We start from the raw sequence: 19,865 nt of genomic DNA, 5'->3' as shown, positions 1-19,865 counted from the left end.
CCCACTCTCTTCCTCAGGCAACAAATAAAGTCATCCACAAAGAGCCAGTCGAGGGAGAACAAGGGGCTGACAGCTGCAACCCAAATCCCAAATTTTATGATTATGATTGGTTTTGGACCCAATCCAATAATTAAAGTAGCATTTGTTTAGACAGTGCATTTCTTAGGGTTTCCAAGGCTTTTCCAGACAAACATCCCTCTTGGGCTGACAGAAGGAGATTGACCATAGCATGGCAGTAGATCTTTCTGGAGGTTGCCAATCGTGGTACCACATGGGAACTCCAATCTAAAGGACCGTGGTAGAGAGGAGGCAGAGTTCCCGTTTGATTTTACCTATCAGGCTGAAAGCAATTTTCAAAATATTGCCCAGAAAATGTCGCCTAAAGAAACTAGTAAACTGGGTACACCAAAAGAGAATGATGTCTGGGAAAGCTGCTGCTGTGTTAGAGAGAACATTCCCTAAGAAACTCTCTCTTTGCAAATACATATTTCAGCATTTCACAGTTCTACTGAAAGTGCAAGAACTACCCCAAGAGATTTTGCTGCAGTGAACTGGCACAAAGAGACTCCAGAGAAGAGACAGGCAGTTGAGTCTTCTTGGATTACTAGGTTCCTAGAGCAATTTGCAAAGAATATGAAAAGGATATGGGTGACTCTTCTCACCTGCGCAAGTTTTATGAGAAAGTTCATCACTTTTTCCTGCTTTAGTATTCTGTTTTCATTGAGAAGCACCAGCAAGACTTTGGTGATACCTCATCCTCCACGCCAAAAAAAAAAAAAGCAGAAAGGAGTTCTCCTTCTAGAACGAGCCCTGACTCATCCTGTTGAGTCAGGCCATCATTCATTTAAGTTTGTCTGATAACTTTGAATCTCCAACTTTGGATGAGTGCACAGATCTTTTCATTGGCAAGTGCCAGAAGTTAACCCTCTACCCACTCATTGTAAACCATGACCAGGTTCAAGGCCAGGTTGGATGAGGCTTTGGGCAAGCTGGTGTAGTGGAGGGTTGCCCTGCCCATGGCAAGGGGGTTGGAACTAGATGATCTTTGAGGTCGCTTCCAACCCAAACCATTCTATAATTCTATGATGACCTCCTAAAACCAGTGTGAACTGGGAATTCTCACTGCCTTTAGGAGCTATATCTGATTCCTCTCTTCACTGTGGTCTGTAGACAACCTTGAGCTCTGAAAGTGCGTCTGTCTGCATAAGAACTCAAAAAGTACTTAATATCTACAGCTCAACATTTCAGCTCTCACTCCTCTCTCAGATCTTCAAATAAAAATCATGTGATCCACCAAAAAGCTGCCTGACAGCTACCCACCAAAACTGACCCCACTCTGAATCTGAGGGATTTCACTGCACTTTCATTTTGCTGGTGTTGTTCTGCCAACTGAAATGTCTCACTGCAAATTACTTTTGAGAAGATGTGCAAATATTTTAGGTGCACAATCAATATGCTGTAGATGACAGATTGCAAAGTAGGAAAGGAATAGCTGGCCATAAAGCATGGCTTCAATGCTGAATTAAGTAGTCTAATAAAGTGACAGCGACCATCATGCAGCAGACATCTGATTCACTCTGCCAGCAAGCACATTATTTCAAAGAAACATTTATACAGTATTTATCTTAGCCTATTCATCAGCTCCCATCAAATCAAGAGTGTCCCTACACTACAGATTCTCTATCCTTAAAATGAAGCTGCGAAAATTGAAAGGCTAAAGAGATGAAAGTTACATTATGGATAATGCAAAACTATACACTAGTCATCTATATATGGAGAACTTCCACTGCAGTTTTGAAAGCAGTGGTCTGCATATACCAAGTGGTGAATGACACACAGTATGATGCAATAGGCATGTGGGGATAGCACTTTGAAATGTTTTAATAAATATTTTCCTATTGAAGTAGGATCCTGATTTTTAAAACGATCGATCAATCGGATGTTAGAGGAAATGTCCAGCATCGTTTCCTCCTCCTCCTGTGCTTCTCTTCCTGGTATTTCCAGGATACCCTGACTCTGATGTGCCTCTGTGTCAAAGCAGGCATGCTGCTGCTTAGCGTGCTGGCCGTGTGTCTACCTCAACTTGCCTTCCCGTGCCCTTGAAGGGAATTGTGCTTTTGACTTGTATTCACCAAGAAGGTTGAGTTTTGCAGAGTATATAGCACTCCAACGCCCTTTTTCCTGGAACAGGCATTTTGTTAGTGCCGTAATTAATCTGTTGAATTGCAAATCCAGCTGGTTACCTGGGATATTATGGCATTAAAAGTGCTCTTCTATAGAGCCTTGTCTTTGAGTCCAAGTCTAGTCGCAGAGCAAGAGGAGGCTTACACAGACACCAGCAGCAGTTATAGCAGTTCCTCTGCCTATTTCCACAGCAACCCTTGGTAAGCAGCCCTGGCATAGCTTTATACAGAATTACTGATGAAATTTAGGGACTCACTTTTCCCAAAGCATCAAAAATTCACATTTCCAAGTCTTCGCCTACAGCCTCAAACATTTCCTCAAGCAGGTGTATGCTAGTCCATAGCTCTAAGAGTTGATGCATCCCTTTCTCTGGAACAGGGAGAGGAGGACGGTGGGGAAAAGCTAAAGGAATCTAAGATGTACATAGGCACCATTCTGAGATGGTCAGAAGCTCCTAGAAGTGATTTAAGAGTCAAACTGGCAGCACTTCCATTTCACACGTACACACACCAGTGACAGTGGTAAAGAAGTCCTCAGCTTAGGATATCTGAAGAGCTGTGGAGAGACTAAAGCCACCAGAAGAAGGCTTTGGCCATTTGTATCACCTGCAATCACAATCCTTTCGGAAGTCTTTCCCTTGCAGCTTAACGTTTTGACCACTCCAGGAAGAAGGGTAAGCAAAATTTGAGATTTTTGCCCAGATAATTTTTCCTGAAATCAGTCTAGCTGTAGTAGCTGATCTCTAAATTAATTATTCTCCTTCTTCTCCTGGGGTTTGGACAAAGACCAGCCTAATCAAGTCTGCTGTCTTAGGGGACTTCCCATGCATTTTTCTGGTGGACATTAGACTAGCCTTGCATTTCCTTCTGCTACCTCTGGTGCCTGGTGGAGGCGAGGGCTTGGTTTGTGGCCATCACTACATGATTTTTACATTTAGAAGTACTGAGGTGAGCAACTAGATTCAGAGGTGTTGAAATGAGATGCAGAGAAGCATTTGCCTTAGGAGTTTGATGGAGCAAGGCATTATTTCCTTTCAAGTATGAGAAAAGCAGATGGGTTTTGAAGTCTGCTCCTCTAATGGAGGAAAAGGTGCCGGAATCTGGCTGTTTTGAATCAGAGAGAATAAAACAGACAGTAAAAATGAGTGTGAATGAATGATTGGCCTGTCTCTGTCCTACATAAAAATACCATTAGCTCATTTCATGTGCCACATGTTATTTACCGACTAGGTCGCCGAGAAGCCTGTGTTCTCCACCCCGAATGCTGCAGCTGAATGCACAAATGCTGTTTTCCAGAGGGTAGATTGAGGCAAGAATAGCTCTTCCCAGCAGTAGCTAACACTGTTAATGGGGTCAGACCTCTCTTTAATCTGCATTTTCACCAGGCAAATGACTTCTACTGGCACCTCAAACTCCTGCCCAAACAGCCTGAGACCAAAACACAGCAGAGGTGTTAACAGCTGTGAGCCAAAACCTTGCCTGGTTTATTTAGGAGTGGTTGTCCCACCAGCCCTAGGAGCTTTTGGCAGCCTAGGTACGAACTGGGGCAAACCTGCAAATCTTAGTACTTTGTCCCTGATAGACCCCCCGTTGCCATCAGGAGTAAAGAAAACAAGGAGTCTAGTAGTCATGTCAGATGCATGATTGCTTCTAAAGTCCAAGAGCAAGATCAACAGCTGTCATGTTCACCCAAGTTGTTCCCAACAGGTAAGCTGTGCTGTGAACAAAACCAACTCCCAAGATGAGGTCTCTATTTTATCTGCTGCTCTTATGGGTAGGCTGGGAGGGAGGGACAGAGAGGCATCCTGCTCAATCTCTCTGCCTGAGCCCATCTGGGGCTTTAAAAGGATAATTTTGAGAATAAAAACATACAAAAACAGCCTAGCTAGTAACTGAGCTCTCCTAGAAACCTGAACTCTCCATGATATGTCCAGCAGTGCCATAGACAGACAAAAGAGGTCATGTTGTGAACATCCCAGTAGATCTGGGTCTCTACAGTAAATGCCATGTCAACCATCTTTGGATTTTTCTATCAACAAAACAGGGGCAGGATCACACCCTTCTCTACCCAAAGGATGGCAGAGACCATCCCTTACCAGAGGTACATATAGCAGTTGCCATTTTATTAGATGTGGCAGTCCAAGAAGCCTCAAGCTGCACCCTTTGGAGCTGAAGAGGGTCTCCCAGGGTGAGAGGGATGGACCTTTTCTGCCCCAGGACAAGCAGAGTCAATACACCTCATTGTATGTGGGGATAAGACTGCGTGTAAGAGTCCAGCCACAATGGAGCCCAAAGCCCTTCCTCCTGTGTCGCAGTGAAAAAAAAAAAAAGAGCTGAAAAATGTTATTCAGCAAATAAGAAAGGCACCTGGGGTTCAGTATGAATCTCAAGATCAACAGAGGCTGGCTGAGAAGTAATGTATTTAATTATTGAGAAACCAAGACAAGGCTGATTCGGCTGCGGTCCAGCCCGGCTGTCTCCCCGCAGCTGCATCTGGGCTGCCGAGGGGGGCGAGAGTGGGGGCTCGGTGCTGGGTCCCACTGGAGCCCTGTACTCCTGGGCACGGACTCTCCAGACGGAGCCTGCACATACAGGGGGCACCCAGAAAAGCTGGAGCTCCTGCCACACATACCACCGGACAGTTATTTGGGGAGATGCAGTTTTGCATGATGGTTTTGACATCACCACAACAACATCCTCATTACAGAAGCTGCTGTTGGTTTGCTCCAGCTCCCACATGCTCGGGCTGGAGCCGGGGCCTCCAGGCAGCAGCTGCAGCTGCAAACAAGCCAGAAGCAGTGACCGTCAGCATCGTTTCACCAGGAGCTTCACATCCTCCTCCTGGTTGTCATTTCTGATTTTGCAGCCCCCTGCCCAGACCGTTTGCATCTGTTGTCTCTGCAGTGTAAGGACACAGCCAAGCTCTTCATCACATGACTTTGCACGCTCAGAAAACAAGCATCTTCCAATGTCTTGGTCGCATAGGAGGAAATTTAGAGACTCTTATATTGCTGTTCATCACTGGAAGGCAGCGGTCACGCAGGGCCCAGCCAGAGCTGACTGGCTAATTCAAGAGCACAGACAATAACATGAGGCTTCAAGTAAGGGGCAATGGAGACACTGCTCAGCTCAGCGGACAACCTTGCAACCTGAATCGGAGCCATCTCCTCACAGAAGGTAACTTGTTTCCTCCATAACCCCCCAGGAGGTGTGGAGAGATGCAGAAAGTAAAGCAAATATTTGCAAATTGCAAATCTCATTGCGTATCGGAATTTACAATGCAAAAACAATGTCAAGCCTAATTCCAATATTCACCCACGCCAAGGCAGAATAGAGGTCAACCAGTAATCCAGCCTTGGCCAAAGCAAGATCTCTTGGAAACCGGGCTCCTGACTCCTGTAGTACAGACATATTTATTTATAGAAATAGAAAGTTTTAGGCTTTTCAAAATACTTCTCAGTAAATAGGGCCTTGGGTTCCACTGCATGATAAGGGAACATAAGGAATAAAAATAGATAGAGAGCCCTCGGGGAAAGAAAGAAAAGTGAACATTAAATCTGTTTGTGAAAATGTTTTTCCCTGTAAAATAATCTCTTTCAGGCACATTGGCAGGAGTTTGTTCAGCAAAAAAATGGCAACCTCAGGAATGGACAGTTTTTTGAAAGATAATTAAACAAGAGGTCAAAGCACGTCTGAGGAAGCAGGTATGGCAATTACTTAGCCTCGATGCTTAACAGTAGCTGAGAGGCAAATTTATACAGCACCCTTCTGGGCAGTTTAGGCTTCCATTTTCCTATTCCAGTGGCTGAACCGCTTCTAAACTAGCTAATATCTAACCTCCAATGAAACAGTCTTTTCTCCGTGTAGCTAGACTAAAAAGACAACCGGCAAGGCTTCCCAAACCATGGGAAGCTGACACTCCAAAACCTACCCAGGTCTTTGACTGCCTCTCATTTTGATGCAGGCTATCTTTAGGTGAGAAACCAGACACAGCCACCTTGATGCCCGTCAGAGTTTCCATCTACAGTGAGGGAAGCCAGCTATCTCTAGTGTCCCTCAATGACTTTTGGCATGGAAAAACAAGAATTTCCGTGCTCAGGCAGTTTAACAGAGGGGAGGCAGACTAGAATGGAGAAATGTGGAGCCCAACAAATGGAGAGACACCCTGAAAGCACAGGAAACAGTACTGGCTCTGGCCTCCATGAGCAAACTCTCAGCTACTTCTAGACATCAGCCACTTGCAAACTCAATGCTGACCTTGCTTTGAACGAGAGGTCAGTCTAAATGACCTCCTCAGATCCCTTCCACAAGATCTCTCTCTCCTGTGGTTCCAAAGAGCCTACTTGGCAATGCAAAAATGCCCAAAGAGAAACCACCCAAAGGAGGGTGCTGAGCAGCAATTTACTGTTTGCTACCTGGAGAGTGGGAGATGGCTTAGGGCCCACAGGTCAGGTCATAACTGAATGAACTTGTAGGGAAATGCATCCTCCAGCCCCATGGGAAGGAGACGGCTGCTCCACCCATGCTGCCTGTTGAAGGCACAGCTCCGGCACTGGAGAACGCGTACAGAGAGCTCCTGCCCATTCCTCCTGATGTAAGGGACGAGGAGTTGAAGCTAGTTGAGGAGCAAAGAGGAAAATGGCAGATGGGAAATAAAAACTAGCACAAAGGGATAAATCTGCAGTCGCACTGCCTTCGCCACTCATTAATTAGTCCTGCTACTCTGAGATAGCTAAGTCACTGAAATAAGAGTGGGTTTGTTTGGAAACATAATTGGAGGCTTCAGGGCTGGTTTTTGTGGCTCTTCATGGAGGTGTAATAATACAACACCTTTTTGTATTGCACAGAGAAATCTGCTTTGAATCACTACAAGCTATCAAGCCAGAGCTGAGCCTTCACATTTGCCTTATTCCCAAGAAACATTCGGCTTCTCCCCCTGCAACAGTTATATGCATCACAGGTTTGATCTCAAGGGGAATGAGCACAAGATCGATGCTTCCCTTGATGGTTGATAATGATGGCTTAGGTGGGAGCACTGGCCATCAGGTAATGCTAGCTGCTAAATGGGCTGCCTCCTGTAGAGGCAGTAGACTGAAATACTTGACCTCGTCTTCCCCAAGGCACCTGCCATTAGTCCTGGATGCATGGGTTTCTTTGTGTTGCCAGTCAAGAAGATAAACCCGTGAACACCAGCCCCTGCAGAGCAGCAAAGTGAAGTGGTGTTATGCCAAGAAAGGCAGGCAGGATGATTCAGAGTTGCTTTTAAATTACAGGTTTCCTTCAAAGTGGCAGCCATCTGCAGTCACACAAGCTGCAAGACAAGTGCCTAGGGGAGACAACTCGGTTTCTTTACTAAATGAAGTGGAAGAGGCACCTTACTCACTCTCACCCGCTCTAATTGCTACTGTTTCCATCAATTTTTAGTCCTGAATGTTGAATAAGAAATAGAGTTCCTATTTTAAAACCATTCTCGGTTCTTCACTCTGTGCAAAGTCAACGGGAAAAAGAAAAAAAGTCTACTCTAAAGCTTTGATCCTGCAGATTCCTGGAGATGCTCATCACCTGTCGCAGAGATCCACGTGGTGGAGCAAATTTCTGTCTCCATGATGCTGCTGAAACCATACAATTTTCCCCAGACTCTCAGATTTCACATATTCAGAAAGAAATGGGCCAACCTGTGAGGTTGAATTCAGAGGGCTCTTGGGACTCCTGCCCTGGTACGGGGTGAAAAAATTGCTTTGAACCTCCAGCCTAAATTGCATAGCTGGGGCCACAGGTCTTCCCAATACATCATTTTTGGATTCCACATGTTATTGTGTTATTGTTCCGATGACCATTCACTCGTATTTCCTGTGTGAAAATGCCCCTTTTCAACTTCCAGGATCTCATTAGAGCTTTATCTGCTATATTGAAAAGATTCCCCTTACAACCTTTTGTTCCAGATGTGGAAAGTTAAGACTTGCCTTGGTTAGCACAAAACTGTTATTCTAATAGCTAACAAATTGCTCAGGTTTCTCACAATAAGGCATGTTAATCAATCCTTCTATTATTTTGGTAAATTTTCTTAGAGAAGACCAAGATTAACCACAACCCTTTTGAACTCCTGATGTAGACAGACTCTTCATATAGCAATCATATTGTCACAGAGGCAATATCCCCTTCCCAGACTATATGGGCTCAAGAACCACACTAACATTTTGCCTATAGGTGAACCCATACTCAGCGCATTTTACCACTGGCCATCCTTTGCCATCTCTCCCCATGGCACTGTCCCGACTGGTGAGCTGGAATCTCTTTATCAGTGCCATCTCCAGTCAACTGGTAAGTATCACAGAAAGGGAGAAAAAGATGGGCTGTGGAGAACACCCACAGTAGCAGCAGCTGATAGAGATTGGTTTGAGGGCCATTAGTTAAGAAGTTTTAAATTCATCTAATACACAGAATATTCATTTTCTCACTCTAGCTACTTAATACGAAGGGCTCTACGGAATCAAATTACGTGTCTTGTAGATGTCTGTGCATATTCTGTTGTACCAACCAAAGTGTTTTTGTCAACCAAACTTGTAATCTCATCCCAAAAGTAGCTACATCAAGCTCGTTCAACAAGATTATGTTTCCCTTAACTTACAGTGGCAGGAAGGAAGGAAATTTTCCCTCCTATAATTCCCTATTCAGTCTAATTCTTTGAGGTTCCTTTCAGATAACATCAACAGTCCATAAAATTTGTGATTCTCTGCATACATTCAAAATCCAGCTGGTTCAGTCACTGTTTTCTTTGCATCTGCTTGAAGCATAAACACCAAAGACTTAAAAACATCCCTGTTTGGAGCAGGTAAAAAAAAAAAAAAGATGGAAAAAGAAAACAGCAAAAAATAAGTCCTTCCATCTGCCTCTAACATGCAAGCCTAAATTAATTTTTATTTCAAAGCACTGATTGTTTTCTGCTAAATAAATGTACCTCAGAGGTTACAGGATAGAAGACTACAGGGATCTGCCATAACACCATTCTGTGTCGTGTAAAAGGAAGAAATGGCTGAGGCTCCGGACAGATTATTCACACGCTTAAGCATCAGCAGAATGAGGATGCGTCAAATTTGCAGGACAGTAAAAACAACGGAGAGAAACGATGCTTACTTGTGACTCTGCACAGGCTTGTTTTTCAGGAGGGCATGTTTCAGTTTTCAATTTCCTTTTATTAGAACGGATTCACCAACGGCGAGATATGCTTAATGTTAATCATGTGTGTCAGATTCTGCAGAACATTTACATATCTCCGGGTCTGTGCGAAAATGCTACAGAAAGACCCCCCCTGGAATAAGCCTTTGATCAGACCAGAACGCTGCTTCTGCTCCTAGAGGTGATTCAGAACCAGCTCGGCTCACGGAGTTCTTATTTCCACAGCTGAGAACCAAAGGCCTCAAAGACATGCAATCAACTCCACTAAAAGATCAGAAGTAAAGGAATGAAGGGCTCTGGGGCTAGCTGCAAAATCAAAGAGATATCTTCCCATTTTGCTTCTGTTTCATTTTGTAGACCACCTTCAGGGACTTGGACAACTTCTACAACTGGCAGTGAGCCTTTCCCACCCAAGAAACCCTTACGTTAACGCGCCTAAGGCAGAAGCCTAGATAAATCTTGCATTTTGTGGTCATAGATATAGTTGTGTCCCCTCTCGCCCCAGTTCCAGGTTGCCTATTGCCCCATTCCGTTGCTTTTAACAGGTTCTGCTTTTAAGTGTTTTTTCACCACTTCTTCCCCACCCGCCCCCCATTGCTGCTACTGGGCAGTTTCCACTCTTCCCTTACTCTAAATTCCAGCCCAGTTTTATTTATGACTGCTTTATACTCTTCTGTTTTTACATCACTGTTCCTCTCCTCCTACAGGACACAAAATTTAGATTAAAAAAAGCCAAACAAGAACAATAACAACAAAATCTGACAAGATCTTGTCTCAACCTTGTAGAACATCTCCAGCCTGCAAGCTATGTGAACACCAGCAAGATGTAGATCTGCTCTTTTCTGTAGGTATGCATTTTGTAGTTCTTAAGAGGAAACCAGAGGGGAAAACTGATATGGACAAGAAAAATAAAGGTCTGAACCAAGCTCAGCTCACTTAGGCTTCTACAGAGCCTGTGCTGGGAAAAAGATATTACTCAGATTTAACTCTGAATAAATTACCTTCTGGAAGGCTTAAATTCCTTCTCCAGCTAAAGAGAAAGCTTCTCCCTTCCCCAGGCAGGATCACTGCTCAGTGGTGTTGGTTTTGCGGGAAGCTGCCTGCAGAAGGAATCCACAACCAGACCTTTCCATGTTGGGGCACACAGGGAGAGTTCTCCTCCCAAGAGAACCAGGAGTACGGGGAATGTGTCTGCAGGAGTTCTCACACCATCTACTTGGGAGTGAGTAGAAATCCCAGTTCTATGTGGGTAACCGATATTTAAAGCTCCCAGAGGTGGGATGTGATGAATGAACTTCAGGGCTACAGTGGGTTTCCCTACAATGTACTTCTTTCCTAAATTACTTATTTCACTTCTGGTATGTTTTAGCTTTAGTGGCACACATTGCAATTTGTTTGCCTCTGATGAGCTTGTCACTGTTTAGAGCAACAATGAAGACACAAATGGCATTTAGAACTTTCACTACACAGATTAGACGCATTAATTAAAACTCATTCGATTTCAGGCACGATAATTTGTTTTCCTTCATTCTGCCATCAACAGTTTGGGTGCCACCTTATCTTTTGCAATGAAGCCTAACTGCAGCAGCCCTTTTAGCTGAGGGCTCAGTTACCAAGAATCTGTTGTCTTCTGGCACCAGAGAGAGGGAAGCAGGGCCATTTAGAAGACATCTCTAAGTACCTGAGACAAGACAGAGGTGAAACATTCATGGGCTGACCTAGCAGACTTAAGAGTGAGGGTTGAGCATACAATGCACAAACCAGGTTAAGTGGCTCAGCTGAACACAAGGTGTATTACCTAGTGTTGTATTTGCTCATCTTTGAAATTATACACTTATGAGAAAGCCCTACCTCATTTAATAGATAATATTTCCTTTTATCAAGCTTTTTATTGCCCCATCTCCTAGAGAATTTCCCTGACAATTTAGTTATATAGAGTAGCTTTAATGTCTGATGGGAACACACCATGTCCTGTACAGACCCTTCAAAACCACTACTGGTCTTATCATCATGGGGTTAGCCTGAAAGAAGAGTCAAGGAGCTGCATTAGTTCTCTAGAAAACCAGAGGTATCTATGCTGGCTCTGGCCCTTTTTCATTGCCCCATCATGGGCAGGCTATTGCACTGTCTCCATCTCCCCGTCCTCTTCTCTGCGGGTTCTTGGTGGAGAGGTTTTCTCTCCCCATACATTGGTACAGATGACCACTGTGAAGCCCTTATTTCCACTGAATCCTGCATGCATTGATGAGGTGCGCACACAATTTCAGGACTTTCTCATGAGAACAACTTAAACATTCACTACTAACTGACTAAAACAACCTAGAATGGTCCTTCTAAACAACCTAGCTATGGTTAACCCAACAACCTTTACAGAATAAAACTCCGCAGAGATTTACAAATGAGGCAATTTTCTACCATGAGCTATTTTCTTTGAAAACTCATATTTTAAATGAAGTTTTTCATTATTATTCTCTTCCCAGGAGGTACCAGGCTCCTCCCCAGGCAAAGCAATGCCGGCTCTATGTGCACTCACCATTCAAGGGGTTCTTTTCCAGCTTGATGCAGATTAAGTTTGAAATCATATTCAATAATCATATCTTTCTTCACCACTATTTGCTACCATGTAGAGCATTATTTTAAAGATTTTAAGCTTTTTTACTCTTTTTTTGTTAAAGAAAGAAAAAAAGTACAGATAGTTTGTTCAGTGCATGGGGAGACAAAGTCTCCTCAGATTTCCCAAATCTCAAGTTATCAGCCTCTGAGATTACAGCAGGCTGTTTCCTACATAGCTAAAACAAGGGAAAAATAGAACTGAAAATAGAACAATAAGCACCCAGGGGCTCCATGTCTGCAAATGAAGAACATGAAGCACATGAAGAACTCAATTTAGGGAGCAACTTGGTGGATCTGCCCAGAGAAACACCATCATTGCTCCTACAGGGTCAAGCCATGAGAAAGAACCACAAAATCTGTAGGGCAAAGGAGGTTTAAGGGAGGAAACGAAACCAGAAAACATTTCTAGCTACATGTACGGCTACATTTCTAGCTACATGTACATTTCTAGCTTCTGTGTACTATATAGAAGACAAAAGCACTGATCATTTTTCCAAACACTGTAATTTGACTTGAAGGCCTTCTTTAGAAATGGCATTTGCTCTTTGTTTTTAATCAAACGGATTGTTTTCCTTCTTAGGATGGAGATGAGCCTTTTAACATTGCTGCAGAGTAGCAAGGCTGGTAATAAATTTTTAAAGACTCAAAGCTTTAAGTGAAAGGAAGGATTTGTTGGAAAACATTTCACTTTCCTTAAACTGTTCACCATTAAAACTGAAAATTTTAATTTTATGGTGATTGCTCACAGAGCTGATGTTCAGACACTTCCCCAAGAACCCCAAGAGCCAGGAAGGTAGTATATAAATAACTGCCTTGGAAATAAACTTCTGTGAATTGAACATAATCCAGATCAGATCTTCAAGCGTGTTGTAAATGACCCACAGCCAGAGCATAGGTCAAAAATATTTACTAGCATTGAGCTTTGTTCTGCAGATTCACCTCCCACGAGTGTTTTAAACTTGGAGCAGACAATACAGAAGCCTGAGGTTCAGTTCTGCTTGCCCTCAGCCCCAGGTGCTTTTTTATTCCTGTGCTGACCCAGCAGTATTGTCTCCTGGCCTTGCACTAGTCCAAATGTCCATAACAACCAGAAGCATTATCTGAGTTTTCCATGATATTAACACTGAAAGGATTGCTTGTGATTAAGGACTGCTTACGGTTAAGCTGACTTGAAAAGTACTACAATAGCCTTAGAGAAATGTAGGAGAGCAGAATTATGGGGGAGAAGAGAAGGGAGACATGTAAAGGGAGGGGTGGGTTGCACCATTGCTCTCCCAGCGATGACATAGAGGCAGCTGACAGATCTCCTCCTAAAAAGAAGTGGAGATATGTGGGATAGTACATGCTATTTTAGGTGCAATTTTGTACCGTGGTCATTTAGGTCCAGGCTGTCCCTGTTGGTGGAGGGTGATCCAGCAGCACTGCCAGGGGCTCCTGGGGAAGTTGCCTCCAGTCACTTGTGCAAGGCACAAATAGAGTCGTTGGCTTTTATGGATTAGTGCATGAACTTCCCCCGAAGTCTCCACTCTGTGAGTACATCTCTCCATTCATTTTTTCCAGGCTGCAAGTAATTAAGGTTGGTGATTTATGAAGTCTCACATCCCCGGTCTCTACCTACTGTGTCCCTTGTGAAGCTCTCCTTTGGCACACACAGTCCCTTCTTGCGTGCCTGGGAAGTTCTCAGCATGCTTCAGACACCACAGCAAACCAATCGGAGAAAATATTAGGAGAAAATATTAGGAGAAAAAAGAAATGGAGACCATTCAGTGGTGGTGACCTGGCTAAGCTGCTGAGGGGAGGATAGGTCCTCACAGGTTCACTGCACAGATTGCCGGCAGGGTCGGTGTGACTGTTGTTTGGGAAGTCCTGCTGGTTTACCTACTAGCCTAGTTTCATCCAAGGACTGAGACAGCCAGTGCTATCATGGCACCAGTCTCCCAGTTCACAGAGCTTTGCAGCAAGGTGGCCCATTAAGAGACAGCCAAACCCGCAGCCCCATTCCAGTCAATCAAATCATGCTGGCATGAATGGGTGACAGAATTTGGCCCTAAATCTACAAGAAGATCAAGATGAAGTCAGCAGTACTTGGACAACTTGAGCAAGATGAATTGTGTTCCCATCCTGCATTCCTTGCACAGTGCAACCTTAGCTGGAAAGCTCAAAGTCTTGAAGAGAAGAAACACTCAGGCCCATATTCATTTACAGGAAGAGCATATATAGCATTTACCTGTCGAATCAGGATTCATAGCTGGGAGCTGTGATGCTTTTTAGAGGGAGTACACGCCACAAACTCTTCATGTTTCCATGGGTTTGACACAGCTTTCAAGATAAAAAGCTGATGTGAAGAAGCACCCATCAAAAACCCCTGGGAGATGCTTTTTGTGATTTCTAAGATAATCCTCTGCAATTTCAAATTATGATCTAAGCCTGAGCTGTGGAACTCATGCATTTTTTCAAAGAGATGAATCTAATTTAGAAAGAGTGTGTCATATATTAGACATTGCATCTTTTAACTGGTTGTATTTCCATGTATGTGAGATATTTCACTTGGTTTAAGAAGTTTACAATATGGCTCAACTCAATCAGTATATTCATAACTAGTCATACAACCTTAATTGCAAAGAGGGCAAGAGAGAATTTTCCTAAGGAAGGACAGGAAGGCTGTTTCTTAAGATTACTTTGTACTAGTTTAAATGCAAAACTCTCAGGACACCTGCAATAAAGTTTAAACCAGCACCTTCAACTAGACGTTCAACCAGTGCAATTCCAATTAAGCACCTGTAAGCATTCTGTACTGTCACCTCAGGTTCACGGCCCTCATCTGCCCCTTTCTATCCTGCTGTCCACCCGTCCTTTTACTATCAAGGCTCCCAGTATCTTCTGAACAAAGTCTAGGCCTGACACAGCAACTCTACAGGCACCAAACACATATTGACACTGAGGTGTCACTTTCTCATTGTACTCAGAGCACAGGTGTGTACATTCCCTGTGAAGTCAACACAGGGAGGAAGGCATTTAGGAGCCCAGCCATATCGCCAGGGTCTGACCTTTTGGGTTTCTGAGCCTCTAGAAGTACCTCTTTCCTGCAACTACAGAGCCTGCAGTCCCAGACTTAGCAATTTGAGGTAGGAGATTAAATTCAGAAAGGTGAACCCAAGCTTCTGTGCCTTCTTAGCACCAGAGACTGGAAAGCCCACCTGTAAATAGTCACAGCAGATCTTTATGTCAGCAGGTTCCTTCCTCCATCTGAGAGGTGATTCCACTGTACACTAGTGAAAATCACCCCTCTGAAGCAACCACTGGGTACACAACTACCATCCTTGAATTTTCAAAATAGTGCCCAAGTAGCGCAGAGGAGTTTGGCTAGTGCTCTTGGTGAACTTGGCTGCAAATTAACCTTCACAGCAGAGCACTGTTGGCTTCGTTAGATCTGGGCATCCAACCATCCGTTAGCGAACACTGTTAGCAAGAAAAGTACACCAGGGCATTCGGTCAGGGGAACAGAAAAGAAAACCCAAGTAGGGCAGAGTCACTAGAAAGGCCAATTCAGTTTTAACTATTCACCACATCATACACCTCTGACAGTCCTGGGATTTCAGGAGAAAAATTACAGTGTCTCCCTCTGGAACCAAAGTGATGGTTTTCTCCATTGTATGTGTTGATATGAGCAGATAATCAAGACTGTGAGGTCCCTTTCTCTGAATACATCAACATACCGACTGCCTCTTGCAGCAGGTCCAACAGTTATGGGGAGGGCTCTCAGCTTTTCCAGTTCCCTCCCAAGTCAATCAGCCGGAAGGGGTGTTCTAAGACCACATTTGTTAAGCAGAGGACAAGCTTTGAGTGCCACTGCTTCAAGTACCTACAGCTCAGGGAGCTGGCTGGTGGTATCAAGTAGGGACACAGATTAGAAATATGCTTACCTTTTCTCTGCATATGCTCCCCTTAGATTTTAACGTTAATACCACAGAGAGCTTGGTCCCTAAAGGGCAAGAAGGCACATTATAAAGATAGTAGAAAGAAAGGGAGGTGGAGAAGGCAAATAGGGCACAAGGATGCCCTGGTACAAGGAAAAGATAGAAGCTTCAGATGGAATATTGTTAAGGCAAAGAAAATCAACAAAGGCATAGTCACAAACGTTGATGTAGAAAACGAGCAAAGTGAGAACATTGAATATTATTCATTTAAGCTCAGTATGGAGTTAAGTGCAAGGGCTTTGACTATGGTGGGTTTGGGTGTGCTGGTTGAGACTCGTTTCACCTTGGCTTTTACCATCCAAAAATAAATTTTGACATATAGCATCGGCTTTCAATCAAGGCTCCTTTTCTAGTAAACAGAAAGGCAGAGAACAAGAGACGCACCTTCCTCCTCCAACAACAGGCATTGCAGCAAGGCAGGATGAATCTTTTCCCATGAGTGAAGAAGGAAACAAGCTCCCTCTGCTTATCTGGATGCCACTAGCTGGAGTTAACCTGTTTCTGTAAACAGAGTCCTGGTTCAGGAGTATTTCTTTAGGACACTGCACTACTAATACCATCAGCAGATGGGAGCAATGGGTTTGCTGGAGGAGAAACAAACATCTTTCAGAGATCTCTTGCAAAGCAACTTCCAGAAGTCATGTTCACATCAGCAAGCCTGGGGCAGGAGGAACCACAATCACAGCCAGCGGCAAGCCAGCTTTTGAGCTTATATTTGACTTAGTTCTTGCTCTGTACAATGATGTTTGAGCTTGGTGATCTACTTGACCTATCAAAACCTGCAAGAGCTGCTGCCTCCTCCAAGCTTTGTTCCATTGCTTTATCCAGAGTTTGAAGTGGAGATGGCCAAGTCTAAATTTAGAATAACTTCAGCAGCACAGAGCGTCTACCCATGTTTGCACTCCGCTTTCTGAAAAGGTGATGACCAAACCAAATCTAGATTTCCTTTTAATCTGGCCTATTTTAAATCAAACTGCAAAGAAAGATATTAAAGCTGCTGCTGTGAAACCTGCTGCTCCATGAATTAGTAAGTGTGTTTACCTTCTCTATTGGGAAGTTTTTGTCTGTGTTGCTGTTTCTTACTGCCATTCAACATGAGGAGCTTTTATTCGAATGAGACCATTTCAAAGCACTTTTACACTCGTGTAGAGTCAGGGACTTATTTACTTTCTGACAGTTATTTACTTCCTGTAAATATTTCACAGCCACAGTATCTCCCAGATGAAAGCAGAGTTTGCTCTGCGCTCCTGTTCAGGAGTCTTAATTAAAAACTGAATAAAATGGGAGGGACGAAGCTTAAGTGATAACTGCAATGGATGTGTCTGGAGGGAATTCAGCAAGGGGAGCTTGTTTCTTGGCACAAGTATTGAAGCCTTGGCATAAAAGTGGAAGAAAAATGCCCAGCACAGGAACTGAAAGCCCTGGGATGGATAGAGGGAGTAGGAGAGAGGCTTTCAGAGGTGGGAGAACTGTGAGACAACACTACTCCTGCATAAACCATATGCTACCATCACTGCAGAGTTGGTCCTGGTTGTCACTGCACATGACCAAGCCATCCACCTCCTTTTTTTTCCTGAACTCTCCTCTCACAGCACAGATTTGAAGTCATCGATAGCATCTCCCTGTGCCTGCGATCCCATCGGCCCAGAGCAACCGCCATGGGGTCAAGGCTTCTGCATCCCACCTGTGAAAGCTGAGGGCACATCCTCACCTGGGGTAGGCCACTAACGCCACCGATATCCAAAACACACCTTAGTATCTTCAGGTGTTCTGGGACTTTTAACAGAATTGGTACTTTCTCCAGTATACTAATCAGTACAACAGAATGATAGGCACTGCAAAGAGCTCCGTGGCTATGCTGCCTCTATGTTTGGATAACTTCCCACAATTATTGCTCCAGAAAAAGCCAGGGACTTCAAAGTAATCAAATAGAGAGGAAAAAAAAAAAAAAAAGATGAAGTGTTACTTTCCCTATTTTTGCAGAAATAGCTTATTTGCTGTTGATTAAGGAAAGATTACTTGCCATAGCTGTCTAGAGGACAAGCGTAAATTGCAATTTGGTTAAGGTTTTCAGCAAGGATTTTTTGCTTAAAAGGCTACATTTGGAGACAAGGGAGATTATGAACAATCCTTTAACAAGATCCTCAAGCCATCAGGCTCTTTAACATTATTGATCGGTGCAGCCAGAGCACATTTAAAAAAAAAATTTTAAAAATCTATCAGATTAAAATGGAAATGTTCCTTTTTTGTTCTAATTTCTCATAGACTTCATTTCACTTTGCAGCAAAAACCTTCTCCGAAAGGCAGGCTGTCCCCAAGCCCGAGGTGGTGGCCCTGCCGGGAACACGCTGCCCCGCAGCCCTGCCAGCTCCTTCTGCTTTTGACACAAACACACACCCAGCAGCCACATGCGTGTGACGGTTCTGTTCCAACGAAAAAAAGAGATATTTCAACAAAAAAAGCCCCAAACCTAACACCTCAAACCAGAAGAGACATCTCCTAACAGCTCATTGCTGAAAAGAGCCTTTTTAACAGGAAGGAACATGACTTGGGTGTGTGTTTTAAATGGCCCTTTTTTTGAGAGCATAGAACACTAAGTCAAAATAAACCCAGATCCAATATTTAATTGGTGTCATCCACCTAAGCAGCAAAGCTTTCATCTCCAAAGTGCCCACGGTGGGGATCACAATTCTGGGGATTTTGTTTGCAAAATAAATAAAGAGAAACACTTTGCTTTCAATTTAGTGCCCCAGAAGTCGACAGCAATAGTAGTAAACAATAGAAATTATTTGTATTAATAGCCTTGTTTATTCTAATAACGTTGGCATTTTCTATGAAAATTAATTAGCAATGATGTTATGAATACTATTACATGTGAAATATGCACCATAAACCAAAAATAATTTGGCTGACCTATGTTCTAAAGTAAAATATTTACAATAATGAGATTCTAATTATCCTTTGTTATGGCAGGCTATTCTCTGCACTCCTCTTTATTGATAGGAGACGTATTGTTTCAGCATTTTAGCTCAATTTATTTTCTCACATTTGCATTTTCTTGTGCACAGAAAATGAGAGATGATCATTACCTTCTTCGCTTTGCATTCAATTTACATCAACAGCACATTACCTCATCCTAACTCATTTATCTACCACGGAAATTTGATAATAAAAGCTACTGTCAGTAATGAATAAAGATCATTTCAAACGGAGCAAGAAGAAAGGAGATGAATTATAGGTTTCGGGACCTTTTGTTTGCTCAAGAGAGGGAAAATAAAGGATTTTTTCCACCTAGGCAACACGGATCTCAGACAGCTGTAACTCACATTCAGCATCTCCTATTTACCTGCAGACGATTGGTCCTTTCCGCACATAAAAGGAACTCCAAATACCCACGCAACCATAAACGTCTCTCCCATTTGCTCCACGAAGGAACATTTTTAATTTCTTGGACTGAGCACACAGAATTTATGGTTCAGAAGCTCAAGCAAACACTTTAACAACTACCCAAGGGCTGTTGTAGCCTCGTAGCAACTAATAGCTCTCCAGCTTGCGAGACGCAGGCACATCCAACACGGAACATACCCCGCGTCTCACCGGATGGTATTAGCCTGTTTGTGAGCACTCGCGGTGCCGTGCAACGCACTGTGGGATTCTCTTGCATTGACGATAGCAGAATATCCATCTTGTTTTGCTGGGAACTAGAGAAACCTGCCAGCTTCCCTCTTCTAGCTCTTCTGCTTTAACAAGCCATCAGAGCCCGCTCGCCTCTTGCTGCTCCTCATAAGCCAACACCAAAAGGCAAGAGCACCAACAACACACTCAGAAATGGAGTTCTGTTTTAAAATGCCTCTGTCTGGGACCTTTCTGCAGTTGGGCAGAGTGCTGCAGGCCCCAGATGTGCACAGGTGCAATG

At 43.6% G+C, this 19,865-nt stretch overlaps 1 protein-coding gene across 1 annotated transcript in view; it reads right to left on the bottom strand.

The window, feature by feature from the left end:
- Nucleotides 1–19,865, bottom strand: part of FGF13 (fibroblast growth factor 13) — a 329,179-nt gene that overhangs the window by 295,658 nt on the left and 13,656 nt on the right. Inside the window, exon 2 of the mRNA XM_086619401.1 lies at nucleotides 6,599–6,616. The gene's annotated coding sequence lies outside the window, so the exon portion shown is untranslated. The remainder of the gene's footprint in view (nucleotides 1–6,598; nucleotides 6,617–19,865) is intronic.

The sequence above is a fragment of the Tauraco erythrolophus genome, chromosome 13 (assembly GCF_009769465.1).
Source record: "Tauraco erythrolophus isolate bTauEry1 chromosome 13, bTauEry1.pri, whole genome shotgun sequence".
NCBI classification, from domain to species: Eukaryota; Metazoa; Chordata; class Aves; order Musophagiformes; family Musophagidae; genus Tauraco; species Tauraco erythrolophus.
This window is presented reverse-complemented; position numbering and strand designations above follow the sequence as displayed.